We start from the raw sequence: 18,118 nt of genomic DNA on the forward strand, positions 1-18,118 counted from the left end.
GCATCATCACGCGCTTTAGAATTACTTGCAATACATTGTGTGCAAGCTGATTCTTTTTCTATGTAAACTACATCACAATCGGATTTCTGTACGTCAGATATATTGGATCATCTGAATTCCAAGAATACTCCAAGCGAGTTTTACTATCTTTCTAGATGGCGCACCATGTTTTTAGTACTTTTTAACATGTATATATTTCCACTTAGACTAGCCGTGCATACGTCATATGAACGACCTCAAAAGTCGTTTTCGGCAGAAAGTATATTTAGTATATTTAAATGACGACATACTTCTATGAAAAAGTGTGTTGTTTTCAGAAGAACCATGTTAGATTTAACATCAATGGAATACTTCTTAGTTCCGATTGTCTTTACTATATATTTATGAGTGTTACTAGGCTAACTACAACAACAACTTTCAAACATTCTTTCATACCCGTCATGTGTGGACTTTTAAAATTTTGTCTGCCAAGTTTCTTTCTTGATTTCTGTTATTCTCGTCGAGTTACACACTGTTCATGAGGTGAATTATATCATCTCTATGTCGCTTGAATTCGACACTTATCTGAACCGTCTTCGAAAATTTTCACTAAACCCATCATGATCGACATTGTTTGGCGTATTTGTGTTCATAAAGTTGGCCATCGTATTAGTTTCCAAAAAGGACATTTAACATAGTTAAGATAATAAAGTCACCTCATTAAGATATTATGGTGCTGTGCTGATATGATAACTAGACTTTTACGTAGTCGTTAGTCAAGCGAGAGTTCAAAATAAAAACTCCGGAGCCTGCCAATAAAATTATCACTTATTGAATGAATATTTTTGGACCCCAATTTTTGATATGGTCAGGCAGTTAATGCGACAAGCTTCTGGTATTTTCTAATGATTTAAAACAGAAATACCCTTTTTTGCTATCTAGTGACAAAGAAACACTGCAAATAAATATTCCTAATGGCTTATGAATGTCGTTGTAAGCCACTGTCATAACTTAAAAATCACTTAATATGATTGGCAAAACTAATGAAACCATAAGCACAATGTCAGTATATAAATTAACATATAATTATCATTAAATAGCATTGTTTAATCGTGATTATCTTCGCTTATTACTGATGGTTTCAGTATGTTTTTCCACCACCCGACGACTTAGGGAAGATCTTAGAACGTGGTCAATCCAGTTAATGATTTAGTGACACAATCATGCATGCAAATCATCAGTATAAACAGTCTGTCTTGCAGACTGAAAACATCACTGTCAAATTTGCCTCAACACTGATAAAGGTTCATGTCAATGATCGTAGACATGAGTTGGGAGTTATACACCCTTCAGTTACAACCTATCCTTCTCCTGATCATCTTATGGGTAGCGCTCACTGTTTGTCATCTTGAACAACACCATGACAAATATGTTTGTGGTAAATATGTCAAAGGTATCCAGAGATTAACAACGCATTTACATGTAACACATATGCAATCAAAGTATGCCAATCCAGTCAAGTCAAAGGTCAGAAATGAAGGGGTTCGAAGTTGTACTTGGAAGGCTAACGGTATATTGAGGAACATTTGGTCTAAGCTGGCTAGTAGTTGAAAGAGTTGCGTAACAAGACGTACTCACTAGTGAACTAGTGCGGATTCGTAACTAATGCGGTTAGCGTCAAATTTCGATGGCTTACAGAACTACTTATTTTGAGGATATGTTTACCACTAGAGTGGCATATAAATTACATCTGTTTCAACACCTCGTCTCTCAAATTCATACGGTATGTTGTCCCATACTTGATACTCCCGAATGGCTCATTGCACCACCAACCAGTATGTATGAATATAAATAACCAGTTTGTTGCACATCAAAGCGTTGCGTAGATGCAGTCCCTTTCAACTATTGCCAGCTATTTGTACGAGATTCACGTTGTTATCAGTATAATATGAATTTTTGATAACAATTCATATGTAATAGTGGTTTTATTAAATCCTACCTCGTTTAAGCAAAAATTAGGTCGAGAAAATCTCCTCACAATTAAAGAATCCGTATTAAACTTAATAATCAGACTGGAACACTAGCTGGAATTCCTCTCCATGGTTATACGTCTGTTCCTTCAGTAAACCTACTAATGCAAATGCAATTGAAAATCAATTCATCCCGACAGCATACCGACATAAACGTTAAGTGAATTTATAAGTTAAACCAAAGATAATACCAATATCAACATTTATGGAATATTAGTCGTTTCTTTATTATCTCTTACTTACTTACTTACTTACGCCTGTTACTCCCAATAGAGCATAGGCCGCAGACCAGCATTCCCTAACCCACCCTGTCCTGGGCCTTCTTTTCTAACTCCATCCAATTCTTGTTCATTTTTCTCATGTCTATTTCCATTTCCCGGCGTAATGTGTTCTTTGGTCTTCCACTCCTCCTTTGGCCTTGAGGATTCCATGTGAGGGCTTGTCTTGTGACACAGTTCGGTGCTTTCCTCAGTGTGTGTCCTATCCACTTACAGCGCTTCTTCCTGATTTCCTCCTCCGCTGGGATCTGGTTTGTTCTCTCCTACAGTAGGTTGTTGCTAATAGTGTCCGGCCAACGGATCTGAAGTATTTTGCGTAGACAACTATTTATAAACACTTGTATCTTCTGGATGATAGCTTTCGTAGTTCTCCAGTTTTCTGCCCCATACAGTCGAACTGTCTTGACATTTGTATTGAAAATCCTGACCTTGGTGTTGGTTGACAGTTGCTTTTAGTTCCAGATGTTCTTCAGTTGTAAATATGCTGCTCTTGCTTTGCCGATCCGCGCTTTCACATATGCATCAGATCCACCGTGTTCATCAATGATGCTGCTCAAATATGTAAAGGTTTATACATCTTCCAAATCTTCTCCGTCAATTGTGATTGGATTGGTGCATGCTGTATTGTATCGAAGAATCTTGCTTTTCCCTTTGTGTATATTGAGGCCTACTGCTGCTGAGGTTGCTGCTACACTGGTCGTCTTCTCCTGCATTTGTTGTTGCGTTTGGGATAGAAGGGCCAGATCGTCTGCGAAGTTCAGATCCTCCAGCTGCATCCTAGATGTCCACTGTATCCCGTGCTTCCCTTCAGATATTGACGTCTTCATGATCCAGTCGATCACCAGGAGAAAGAGAAAGGGTGAGAGAAAGCAACCTTGCCTGACACCGGTCTTCACTTCGAACGAGTCTGTCAAATGTCCTCCATGCACAATTTTGCAGTGTATTCCATCATAGGAATTCCGTACGATATTGACTATCTTCTGAGGCACGCCATAGTGTCGAAGAAGCTTCCATAGTGTTGTTCTGTCCACGCTATCAAATGCTTTTTCGTAGTCAATGAAGTTGATGTAGAGTGATGAATTCCATTCCATTGATTGTTCCACAATGATCTGTAGAGTTGCGATTTGGTCTGTACATGATCTATCCTCACGGAATCCTGACTGTTGGTCTTGAAGTTGGGCATCTACGGAGTCCTTCATCCTGTTTAACAATACTATGTTGAAGACTTTTCCCGGTATTGAGAGAAGAGTGATGCCCTTGTAGTTCTCACAGTTAATGAGATTGCCTTTCTTCGGTATTTTGACCAGAAGTCCTTCTTTCCAGTCTGTTGGTACTTCTTCCTCATCCCAAATCTTATTGAAGAGAATGTGGAGTATCCTTGCACTTGCCTCTACGTCTGCTTTCAGTGCCTCTGCTGGAATGTTGTCTGGTCCCGCTGCTTTGCCACTCTTGATTTGTCTGATGGCCATGTTGATTTCTTCAATTGATGGTAAGCCAACATTGATTGGGATGTCCGTGGGTGCTGCTTCGATGATGGGTGGTTTCAGTGGGGTTGGTCGATTCAAGAGTTCTTTGAAGTGTTCCACATACCTGTTTCTTTGTCCTTCAATGTTGGTGATTACCTTGTCGGTTCTGATGCTCCGCTTCACTTGTTTGTTTACTTCTGTGTATTCAGCTTGTGCCTTGGCTTTTTCTGCTCTTATTCGGCTGGTATTGATTGCTGCCTTCTTGTTCCTCCTTTTTTGAATCTTATCCAGTGTATCAACAGTGATCCATTCCTTGTGATGGTGCTTCTTGTGACCTAGGACCTCATGGCATGTTGAAGTGATTGCTTCTTTGATCCCGTTTTAGTTTCTCTTTATAGTAGTTCCTACTCCATTGAGTAGATCATGAAAGACTTGGAACTTATTGCTGAGGACTACCTTGAATTTGTTGAGTTTGTCAGTATCCCGAGAAAAGCCGTTTTAAACTCATGTGATGTTGTCCGCCCCGTTCTGCAGTGCTTCTTAAGTTTCAATTTCATCTTGGCGACCAGCAAGTGACGGTCTGTGGCTATATCAGCTTCTCTCTTGGTTCTCACGTCTTTCATCGTCCTCCTGAACTTTTTGTTGATGCAGATATGGTTGATTTGGTTTTGTGTAGTGTGATCCAGTGAAGTCCAGGGCTTTTACGAATGCGCTTATGTGGGAATATGGTGCCGCCCACGACCAGTTTATTGAAGGCACATAGGTTTGCAAATCTCTCACCATTTTCGTTTCTTTCTCCCAGTCCGTGTCGTCCCATTATGTCTTCATATCCAGTGTTGTCCGTTCCAACCTTGGCGTTGAAATCTCCCATCAGAATGGTCAGGTCCTTTGTTGGGCACTTATCGATGACTGACTGCAGCCTATTGTTGGATCGATCTTTAGCGTCTTCATTGTGGTCGTTGGTAGGCACATAGCATTGGATGATGTTCATTGAAATACCCTCTTTCTTTGTTTTGAACGAGGCTTTGATGATCCTTCGTCCATGAGATTCCCATCCTGTAAGTGCATTTTGTGCTTGTTTGGACACCATCAATGCAACTCCTTGTGTATGTGGGGCATTTTCTTCTTCATGGCCGCAGTATAACAGGAGCTCTCCTGAAGTTAGTCGTTGTTGTCCAACTTGCGTCCAATGTGTTTCACTGATCCCAAGTACCTCTAGGTTGTATCTTCTCATTTCTGCAGCAATTTGGAAGGCTCTCCCGGTGTCCCACATTGTACGAACATTCCATGTACCTAAATAAATGGTCGCTCTAGTTGTCAGAAGGGGCATCGGCCTCGTAACTTCCGAAGGAATTCGGCTTTCATCATGAGGCGTCATAGTTCTTCTAAATGAAGACCTTCTGACTCCCGGGGTAGAGTTTAAAAGGTTTGAATAATTTTTTCTGGTTAGCGTTTTTTCAACGAGTTAGTTTTCTACGGGATGAGGGCGCTAACCCCATGCCCAACCCTGCTGCTTTATCCGGGTTTGGGACCGGCAGTAGCCCCCGGAGGGACTCCAGGCGGAGTTTTATTATCTCTAAACACAAAATACTTATACCGCCTACAAGTTAGGCTATTAACAAACGGTTTTTACTGTGCATTTTAATGTACATTGATGAAATATCTCTATACTAAATCATTCCACATTATTATGATCACACTTTGTTATTCTCATAAATAAGCTCCACGTAAATTTCTGTTTCGCGCGTGTTAAGAATTAAACCAAAAATCTTGGAATTATTATATGTTTTTCCTGATCGTTTGCCGCCGCCTTCTCTTTCAGTCCATCAATACCTGGATGATTTTTATTATTTTTTCAGTTACTTCCGGAGAGCAACAATCCCACTCAATTCGGTATCGAACCAATATCACGTTGATTCTAGTAGGAGAGTGGTGTAGTGATATTGGTTCTAACCACACGATCCTCGAGGCTGAAAATAAAATTACTGAAAATATTTATATTCATGTGTAACACTAAGAGAAGGTCAACAACGAGGAACACAGGAACGACTGATCGGTACGCTTGGTCCTAATGGTCTAACCAACAATGAAGATGATACTGCCGGCCTCCTGGCAGAAAAGTACTTTCAGACACCTCAACAGTCCCAGACAAACTACATCTGCGAGTGCTTCACCTACAACTCAACAGAACTCATGGAAATAAACCTGAGCACTGACTCGGTGTATCAGAAACTGCAGCATCTAAATATGAACACTTCCCCTGGCCCAAATATATTTTATTCTACTATACTGAGGAAAGCGGCTTCAATCTTGACAAAACTGCTCAGTATGATGTACTCACATTTGTGAAGTAGAGACGGTGCAAGGGAATTGGAAGGTAGACGTTGCAAACCTTCAAGCTGCCAGCCAGTAGCACTTGTCTCAAACCAAAACGTGGCATCAGCGCTTGAAGTCACTAACTTCTATTCTTAGCCATGTTGGTAGGTGCAGACTACTTGGTTGGGGTCCGCGTGACTATCGTAACCAATGGTTGGAGACTCTTGGTGACATGGCTCAGAATCGATCACAATGGTGTGAGTGTATACACTCTGTCTTCCCTTAAACTGAGAGATTAAAATCGCTTCATATCTTTTTCTTTATGAAATAATTCTTTCTTTCTGTACTATATCCTTATTGCAGTCTTTCTTTTATATATTACCACCTCTGAATTAACTACTTTTATGAATCCGGTGTCCATCTTGTTGTGTTAATGAGGTATGGCAACTTGAACCGATGCATATATGTGCCTGGTCCTACGTTGTAGCTGACTGACTGACTTGTCTCAATATCCTAAAGATTATACAGTATTTGATATGCGACGGTCTACGTGGCTAAGTACTATTCATAAACTTCTTTTCACCAAACAGCACGATTTAAGGTAGTGTTATGACTCTGTCGCCACTTTGTTATGACCTTGATCTGTCTACTCTAGATTAAGACCTTGACGCAATAGGCCGATCCGTTTAACCTTGAGGCTAGCATGCGTAAATTCGAGCTGGGGTAGAGAGAAGAAGACTATTCTAGCACCTGATTGGCTGGCAGGCACGCAAGTGAGAGAAGACAAGACAGTTGGAACACTATTGGCTGTATTGCGATATCCTGTAAAATCTCTGAATTCAGATTAGTGCAAAAAGGTACATGAATAAATAAGTGAAAATCCTGACCACAACGTACGATAATTTGTGAAAATACAATTATGTCCAAAACTGGGATTTAGGGTAGAAAATAAGATGCAAAAAATTATGTTTAAATTACAATAGTTTCGGAACAAAAAGGGATATGGTAATGAATGATACATCGAACGAAAGCTCATGTTCTGTAGAATAAAATAGGGACAAAAATAAATGGTAGTATTTTACAAGCTTTGAATAAAATGAAATAACGTCTCGAAAAATTGCTTTCGTAGTTTGTCACGGCTTTTTGTCTCCCTCTTCACAACAGGTAGGGTCACTTTTGCATAACCAACCTGCTGACCACGGTTGGCAAAACGAAAACCACCCCTGATCTCAAAGGGAAGGTTAACGTCATATACCTTGACTTCTCAAAATCTTTTGTCAGGGTTATTATTAGATATCTTGTCAATATGCTCAAATAAATAGACGTATAGACATTTTAGAAGCAACCCAATTACAACCGGATATCCTCTTCACTATCTGCTTAAGCTTAGGCCCAACACAAACCTTAGGGGTAACGCCCAGAAGTTGGAATTCGCTGCCAGCTTACAGAACTGTTTACAGTGGAGATTTATTTACCGCCACAAACTTGATGTAAGCAAATACATGAGACCCGATGAACTGCACCCTAGGTTGGTAAAGGAATTAGCAATATTTTCTACGGATCTCTAAAGCATCTGTTTTAATCTATCTGTAGCCCAACATCGATCACCAAAGGACTGGAAGTATGCTATAGTTAGTACTATCTCCAAAATAGGTACGAAACAAAAAAAGAGAACTATCAACCTACAAGCCTAAGCAACGTGCTTGTTAAAAATTTAGGAAAAATTATTCGGAAGGAGTGGTTTGAGCATATATAAGAAAACTGGATTCTTTCTGTAAAGCAGCATGGCTTTAGAACAGGCTATTCATGTCTCACAATCCTATTAGTAGCTCGCCAAAATTGGAGCGCTCTTAAAGGTCAAGAGTAACATATAGATGTAGCCTACATTGATTTCAGTAGAGGTTTTGACAGAGTTCCTCATATCCAGCGGTTATGTCATTTAAGCAATATCAACATTGGATGTGACATGCATGTGCGAATAAAGGACTTCCTAGTTGGGCGTCAACGTGGATTGCGGGTGAACTCGAAGTTGTCTAGCTGGTGAACTGTGCTTAACGGTGTCCCTCAGAGTACAGTTAAAGTACCAGTGTTGTTCTTCTTATATGCAAATGGACTTTCTAGTATCCTATCACCATTGATTATGTTATATGCTGACGATGTCAAGATATGGGGAGCAATAAAATGTAAAGGTGATTGTTTAGAGCTTCAAAATGAACTGGAGAAATCTGAATGGTCTCGAACTTGGCATTTGCCAATGAATGCTTCCAAGTTAACCATGATGCATGTTGGTCACCATGTTGCCAATATATATATATATATATATATATATATATATATATATATATATATAAGGCGAATGGCATTGAACTACCTGTTGTCCAGATACAATGACTTAGGAGTCATCATTAAGCAAGACTTAAAAACGACTGTGCACTGCCGTGTGACAGCCGTCAAAAGTTTTGGAACCCTATGGCCAATATGTAGGCCCTCAAGAGATGTCAGTACTGAAAACGTTTCGACTCTGTACACAGTGTTCGTGCGTCCTAAACTGGAGTACTACATACAAGCTGTTAGCCCCTGTCTAACAAGAGACAATGAGCTGTTAAAGGTCTAAAAAACCGCAACCAGGCTGAGTACCAGAATAGCAAAGCTTCCGCATGGTGCTCGACTGACCAAACTACAGCTATTTCTATTGTCATATCGATGGACCAGAGGCGACTTGATTAAATTTTCCAAATTACTTAGTGATAAATTTGTATCTGATTTGCCCTAATTTTTCTTGTCCTCCAAAGCAGAAAATTTACGAGGATACACCGTAATAATTCACAACCTCAGAACAAATTACCTGTCATCTGACTATTGGCTTTCCTAATGAATCATCGACGAATGGAATTCAATACCTTAGCACGTAATTGAAGCGCCAACTGTTGACACTTTAAAAAATGTTTTTCCCAAGTTGGACTTCATAAGAGCATATAATCTAGTTCCGATGGCATCAGAGGATGCTGAGAAACAGCTATAATTACATCCTCTGGTTTGTTTGAAATCTTGAGACCATTTGGATTATAAAATGATGCTCGAACGTTTCAAAGATTCACAAATGAGGTCATAAAGGGTCTGAACTTTGTGGTTATCTATATCGACGGTGTTTTAGTCGTCAGCTGCCCAAGAGAAGAACGTGTACATCATTTACGTAGTTTTCGACCGCTTTAGAAGTTTTATGTTTGTGGATATTCCTTTAAATTGTATACTTGGGGTTCCAGCTTTGGAATTTCTGTGACACTATATCGACTCACATAGTATCAAGCCACTTCAGAAGACTGAAGAAATTATTAATTATTCAGATCTCGATTCAATAAAATTTCTACATCTCGGTATATGTAATTTTTCTCGTCATTTCTTACCTAATTGTGCAGCAACATTACAAAATCTAACTGATCTTTTGAAACCAGATCAAGAAGAAACGAATACGAAGTCCTCATCTTATCTTTCGACGGAAAAGCTGCTTTTGATAATGTAAAGTCTATGGTGGTAAATGCTGCTGTTACAGTGTTGAAACCCTGGCCTTACAACACACCAAATTATGTGCACCAATAACATCCCAAAAAAACAGTAGGAGCAGTATTTCAACGAGTCAGTGACATCATTACACCCGTAGCATTCTTCTAATTGTCTGTCACCAGCACGTGCACGCTATAGCACTTTTGAGCGAGAATTATTAGAGATCTATTTGACAGTAAAACATTCCAGCTTCCCATTACAGGGTCGCAAATTTACGATAATGACCAATCGTGAACTAATATGTTATTCCTTGAACAGGTCATATGATCGTCATTCACCACATGAAATGAGACAATTGGATTACATCTCACAATTTATAGCCGACATCCAGTTCATCAAAGGGCACTCCAATATCGTAGCTGATGCTTCATCTCGAAAGGACATCCATAAGCTGGCACAGAAACAAGATATCAATTTAGAAACTATAACTAAATTACAACTAGACAATGCTTTGCACCTTCGAAGTGCAAAGTACTTCTACAAGACTGGCAGGATTCCAATCCTGTACTCACCCTGGATGGTGAGCAGATAGACGTAGTCGAGAAGTTCGTGTATCTGGGTAGCTGCATAAGTGCTGGTGGGGGTGTGAGTGATGAGATCAATACACGTATAGTGAAAGTTAGAGCGGCTTATGCCAATCTGGGCCACCTTTGGCGCTTTCGTGATGTTAGTCTGGCTGTAAAAGGTCGGATCTACAACGCGTCGGTGAGAGCAGTTTTGCTCTACGTTTGTGAAACCTGGCCTCTCCGAGTTGAGGACGTTAGACGACTCTCTGTGTTCGATCATCGCTGTCTCCGAAGGATTGCTGACATTCAGTGGCAACACCATGTCAGTAATGCAGAGGTTCGGCATCGTGTGTCCGGGCACAGAGATGATAATTCAGTTGGTGTCACTATCTTGAAACACCGACTTCGGTGGCTTGGACATGTTCTACGAATGTCGTCCCAGAGAATTCCACGTCGTGCATTATTTGCCGACTCGGACTGGTTGGAATAAGTGGTCAGTATATGACATGGTGTCGTGGCATGAAAGAAAGCTGCAAAGGACTGGCTTCTGTCGGTCCTTCACGACTCCCTGGTTGGGGTCTGAGAGATGGTGCTACACAGTGGCTAGAGACGTTATCAGATATGGCTCAGAATATAAGCCAGTGGCAATCCTGCTGTAACCTTCTTTTACTTTCTTCATAAAAAGTGGTTGTGTCTCCCTTAACTGAAAGATTTCTTCTGATTGTACCTTTCCGTTCCCTCATTACTACCACACAACCTTACACCAATCTCTTCGTTATTGTTCTCTTTTTTTTCTTTTTTGCGCCCCTTAGCTTTTTTTCTTTCTATTTCTCTTCGAATTCTCATTGTTTTGTGTGGCGCATATATATTGGCGCTCTCTTGTACCAACATTCATGTGCTCAAATAAATAAATAATGAATAAGACAATGCAGGTTTAAAAACCTGCAAAGAGAAGTCTGACTTGGTTCTCAAATCTATACCCATTATTTTCTCCGATTTAAATACTATCTGCGATGTTTCAACTGCCCTTTTGTCCTTAGAGCTTTTTGGTGATGTGTATTTCAACAACTACACTAACTTCCACATCCTGGGATCTGAGCTACAGCAAAACTCATCACAGAACGTTTTGTCTGGCCAAAAACTTACTCGGGTGTTATAAGGTGGACACGAAACTGCGTGCAATGTCAACGACATACAGTCAGCCCTTTTGGAGCGTTTCCATAACCTGATAGAGGCTTCCAACACGTACATGTGAATATCGTTGTTCCTCTTCCACCACCGAATTCTTTCACACATATCCTTACTGCTGTGGATAGGCTTACCAGATGGACAATAACATGCCTTACCGAAGATACATCAATGGAGTCAATAGCATCAATGTTCCTTGACCATCGGTTATCAAACTACGGAGTGCTTCTAACCATTACCACGAACCACAGTTTTAATCTGTTCTACTTCCGTTCACCAGACGTTTAGGAGCGAATCAGATTAAAACAACCAACCACCCAGCAGAAAATGGCTTAGTCGAATGATTTCATCGCCAACTACAAAAAAGCTCGCTAATATTTTCAAACTTTATATTAATACTGGTCTTTAAACAAACCGATATAGTCCACCAACAATTAAACTTTTGGAAACAATAAGTTGTTTAATGTAATAAAAGTTTATCAACAGTGTTCCTAGCATCTTATCACAAATATAAATTTCAATATTGAAAGATTCAACTTTTACCTTTGATCAACATAAACAGTATTTTGATAATGCAATGATAAGACGAAATTTATCAGAATTATGTGATATATTTGCGCAATACATTCCGAACAATCTGATCACATATATACTTGTTAAGAACATTTACATATGAAAATTAAAAGGTCAACCAGACAGGTTAAGGGTAAGTCATAACAAAGGAAAAATATTAAAGTACACAAAAACAAATGTGATTACCACTCTGCATAATAAATCAGTATTACCATGGTAGGTTAAGTGTAAGGACAAATTGTTTTTGAACACATAAAGGGGGTTTCAACTTCCGTATAACCAAGGCTTCCAGAGCGAGAGCGGAGTTCCTGGGCTTAAATTCCGCGTGCAGGATCATGGGGGCGCATTTCCGAAGAGTCCCACATTAGGATGAAATGACCGTCCAGTACTTCCAGGTTCTCAATGGTGGTCTAACAATGATCGGTTCATGATTTCAATGAAATTCAACGATCTCTATAGCCCAAACTGAAAGTTATGATATTCAGTTTTGCTAATTGACTGATAAGGCTTAAAAACCGTTAGAATTTAATCATATGAATCTGGCACGTTTACACTGAATGTTTTAAACAAAAATGGAGATCAGTCAATTTATAGCCACAATACAAAATAAAACTGAACAAAGCAGACCAAAAAAGTCAAGGTGTCGATAGGCTTTTGTTATATCCGATTTTATGGCTTGTTTACACCTTCTGTTCTACTGGGATCGCACGGTTAATCTGTTTGCAAGATTATCATACTATAAACACGAAATTTGTCCACATAATCTACGTAAAATGAAAGTAATCAAAACAAGTTTGAACTTATTTTTATTGTTATGTGTGTCAAACGCTCCGATGAACATCAGCGGTAGGGAACCAGGTTCATCGCCATCAGAACAAGCAATTGGAATGGGTCATAGGACTGACCTTAACATAGCTTCTGAAACGTGAAGAGTGGATCCTTAGGTTTCTAGAAGTCTTTATCGCTAACAAAAATCTCTATATACAAAAAAACAAGTGGTTGTAACCTTAAATTTCCTCTGGTAATTTTCAAAGCATTTTATGGTCTAGGGTAGTATGTTAACTGTCAATGCTTTCTATATTGTATTATTTTCTTTTCTCTTTTATTCCCAATTATCCCCTTCAAACTTCATCAGTTTTCGTATATAAGAGTTTTGAAAAGTATGTGATCAGACTGTTAGAAACGTATGAAAATGCATAACATTTTCGTCTTCCTGATTAATTGCTTTAAATTATAAGTGAACACTGAGTTTCGTGCCTAAAGCGTTAAAAGTTTAAATTAATCAAATGTTCTATACTTACTACAGAATCATTATTCAGAGGAGGATTCCCATGAATAATCTAAGTTGGTAGTGAGTTAAACCGATAAAAAAGAAGAGAAATAAAAACCACTAAAGGCATAAAGGTATAAAAATACAATTAAAACATACCACACTAAATATTTCAAATTTCCACTAACACTCGACCGCCTCTCCGTTACGACTGGTCACGGAACTTACAATTTTAAAGTTACTGGATCTCAACTTAATACATCATCATACACCTAACAACGTGGTGAATCTGTCGATCAGTACAAACCAGATAGGAAGTTAACGACATAGAATATTATACTCCTTACTTAACACGAGTAACACACAAAATACTGTGTTGAGAACTTACCTAACGACTAAAAATAACAAAGAAGTTTTTTATTTCTTTTGTACAGAATAAGTCCTAGCGACCATATTAAACTGGTGTTTTAATTCATTTTAATCCTACACAACAAATCACTAAACAAATTGAACATACTTGGCCATTAATCAATGCGTTCTCAATTGATACGAATGATCTTTCATTGTGGCATACTTCAGGAGCGTCAACAAATATGACAGCCAAAGGCTCTTTTCTTGCGTCGACATGCACTAGTTGAGTAATAGAATTGCTTCATGATATCCCGAAAAATTACAGTGAAATGTTTCTCCAATAAATGTTTTATAAATTCCGTCAGAAAACAGATACTCTTCACACAAATGCCTTATATATATGCAGCTAAATATAATTAGAATGTACTGAAAATGGATGAAAATGAACACAAGTTGGTTTATGAGTCACTACATGTAACTTGTATACCAGCCTGGAATTTTTCGGGTTATCAGCCCTTAAGACAAATCGTCTGCGTCACCAACTTTATAAACATGTACGTTCTAGTCAGATCTATTAGCGTTAAAACGGTTGATATAAATATAGCCTAGATAACTTCACAATTCAAGGTTCTCTTACACTCATTAATGAATACAAAGCCCTCGCATCATCATTACGACTAGAAAACTATTTGAGGATCCCACACGTTTTCTCCGTCTTAGAATTATTCTAGGCCCACTCTTAAATGACCATAAATGTTTGATATGAAGCAACGGAGACAGTAAACACAGGGAGAATAACGATCGAATATTTATGAATATATGTATATTTAACCGATTACTAAGGATGAGGTACAAATATAGATAACTTCCCGAGTACACATTAGCATCAAATGATATTAAAGCTCGCTAAATCACTCTGAAGAGGTATATGAAGGCTGTTGATCGAATGAAGCACCAAGCTCTCGGTTCCGGTTTATAGCATACAAAGAGTAGACATCTAAATGCTCTTTAAGGAGTTAAGCGAAAGATTGATTATACAAATACCCACTACTAGCGATCTAGTTGCAAACCTACATATGTGCTAATAATAAATGAACTAATGAATACTATATATCTCACTCCATTGTATGCAGGATTTATTCACCGAGAACGCGAGTATTCCGTACGAATCATCTCGTCCTTTTTAAAAAAGATAGCAAGCTGTTCAAAACGTTAAGGAAACCACAACCAAACTGATTGTCAGAATATTGTGTTTACTGCATTACGGGAGACTAGCTATACTAAACCTGTTCAGCCTATCACAGAAGGACTAGAGGTGAAATAATCAGTTAATAAAATACTTAATAAATTCGTATTTGACATAATCTCGTTTCCTCTTGCCTTTTGGAACACAATATTCACGATGGCGCTCCAAGCAAGCTTATAAGGCCAGAATGACGTGCGTATTATATGACTAAGGACATTACTATCGAACCATCAACAAATGGTTTCAGCTCCTGTAGACCAATTCCAAGAAGGGTTGTACTGAGAAAAACCCATCGCCTGAGATGGTCTTACCAGCACTTTATTTCCTCCAAAAGGAAACTGGGAAGCCCGACGTAGGTTCCATTTTAGGTTGGTGAATATCTTAAGCCTGGCTGAAGTGCTCAACTATTGTCCAAAACGTATCCTCTTAGCGACAGGAGCTCGAAAACGTTACAGGGATTATCTGACTGTGAAAAGCCTGAAATACAACCAATGGCTAGGGTTGACAATAATCTATATACTTGAAATGGTGCTAAAAGCATAAACATTGATGTTCACCAGCTCCATTACTAACCGTGATATATATATATATATATATATATATATTAGTATATATATATATATTATATATATATATATATATATATATATATATATATATATATATATTAGTATATATATATATATTAGTAAACACGATCGTGTTTACTAATGAATCAATTTTTGCAGACATTGTCGACAATGTCTGCAAAAATTGAAATAGTTTATTAGACACCATCGCCTGAAGTATTACTTCCTATAAGGAGTAACGTCACTAATGCAGACACTTTATCTCCATTTAAGTAATACCGTAGCATAAAATTTTACGAAATCACGGATAACCCATGAATAGGTGCACGTTTTTGGGATGCTTAGTGCTGTGGAGTTTGTGGAGATATGACTGACAAGCTTATTTTGTGAAGTTTTTAATATTCCTTGTATTTATTTTGTCAACTTTCCACTGTACGTATATTTAACATTAAATGACTGTAACTGTTGTTTTAGTAAATGACTGGGACGATTAATCGTAATGTGTGTATTTAGGCGAAAAGTAGACAATTCAGCGGATATTTAGGCGAAAATGCGACAATTCGGCGGATATTTAAGCGATAAGTCCGTAATTTGTCGACAAAAAGGCGATAAAGGGGAAAATCCGCATTATTTCCCCCGGACAGGCGAAAAAGGCGACATTCTGGCGCGTTTTCCCCTTTATTTCCCCTTTCGTTACCAAAGCATTTACCCCTTTATTTCCCCTTTTTGGGTTGTCTGGGTTTTACGTCCCGATGAGTTCTGTGAAAGAAGCCTAGCTCTTAAGCACCAAATTATTTGACCTTTACAAAAAATACGCAACTGGTTTCTTTATTAGTAATAAAGACAGACAATTACAACTAACTTTTGCGTATATCTTATCAAAATTAAAGGATACAACTTGCACAAGCAAAACCGAATGCGGCTAGTGCAATCATGGACGCTTTTCTCTTTGTTGCTTTAACAATGATCGACCTTCTTACATTTGATTTCTCAGTATGCTTGATAAAATGTCGCAAAACATCGTCCGACTTATCCTCACTCATATTTGAGCAACGCAATTCTCAAATATCCCTCCGCCTATAGATGATTCGAATGCTTTATTCAGAATAAGATTTGTGTATTCAAGACAAAAGGCCTACGACCTATGTTATTCACTTTATAGTATGCTTCTGTGAGTGTCCAGTCTTCTCCTGAATGAGTCAATTGAAATTGCAGACAGGTTCAAAGAATTGATGACTCGATGTGAAAACCTGTATGCCACTGGTATTTTGTTCGTTCTTGGTTCTTCTACTCTTTCATACTTTCTGTCTACGGCCTACTAGGAAATCCTCACGCCATTTCAGGGGAGATCCGGCAACTTCAGGATTTTTTCAGCTATAATAGCAATCTATTTGTTGGCACCTTGTCAAATGCTTTGCCAAAGTATATATAGTCAACTTTCAATAATTTCCCATTGCCTAGAGCTTTCATCTATTGTTACGTTGTTATAAGGAGGTTTGTTGTATAAGATACACCTTTTCTGAAATCATATTGTTCGCTGTCTAACAAGTTGTGGGCCTCCACAAATGTGAACGGAATAGAAAAACTTTCACTTAACAAGCCACTGTGTGGGAAATGACGTTTATCAAAAGAAAAAAGATCAAATATTAGCAAATAGTTATGAAGTACTGTTTTGAGTTTTCGAAAATACATCACGTTTCCGAATGACAGGCTGGTTGGAAAATGCTAGATATACCACAGTAAGTGGTAAATTGCAAAAATTGATTACACTTTCGCAACCCGGGATCTGACTCCGTTGTGACCGTTTCTGACTGATATATTTATATATATACATCGTCATTCCTTGTATATAAATACCGACTTAGATCGCGTCAGTGAATAACGGAATCAAATAACCCAAATACGAGAATGGATTTTCCGATACATGTATTTTGTACAATCGTTGATTGGAACACGTAATCAGAGAGACGTAGTGAAAGAAGCAGAGAGAGAGCAAAACGACGTGCAGTGGAGAGAGCATGTGAGTCAGCTCGATTTAATCGAGCGTAAATCAATACTCATAGTCCCACCAAAATAAGATACAGACGTGTGATGAGTACGATAAGTGTATGTAGATGTGCTTATATACAAAGTCAGGATTGATATGTGCATAATAAAAAGGTAGAAACGTGACTCAAAAGGAATAGATAAGATGGCGTGTCCAGAAGCTGGAATCAGGTATGTGGGCTTAACGTAGTAACCGGCACTACAACACATAAGGAGTGAAGGGTGTATTTACAGGCCAGTTTACTATATCATTCATCTAGTATCTGCATGCTTTCATCTAAAGATGCCGCGGAAATTCAGCGATGCATCTATTCACCGTATTCCCCAAGGTCTGGGATTCTAAATTCGAATGTCAGCTTTCGTTGCATTGCGAGTGCCGAGTAACGCGAGTGGAAGAGAGTCAGCGCACTATGAAACGCTTGCAGCTGAGAGTGAAGCTTTCGGCGGTCACTGAAATCGCACTATCATCCCATTTGCCTGTGTGTGGTGTGTAGTCGTTCGAAGTCGTGTGATTCCTAGTAGTGAAATCAAACAACGGAAAAGTTCACATCCGAACTGGTGTCCACGGTCAGTAATGATTGTTTAAGGATAGCCGAAGTCTGCCACCCATCGTTCGACGAATGTGTGGGCCACTGCTTCAGCAGTAATGTCCTTGGTGAGCACTTCTTCGGTCTACACAAGTTATGACAAAAACATAGATTATTTGTTCTGAAATTACAGTGTGTCACATTAGGCATAC

The sequence above is a fragment of the Schistosoma haematobium genome, chromosome ZW, assembly GCF_000699445.3.
Source record: "Schistosoma haematobium chromosome ZW, whole genome shotgun sequence".
NCBI lineage: Eukaryota > Metazoa > Platyhelminthes > Trematoda > Strigeidida > Schistosomatidae > Schistosoma > Schistosoma haematobium.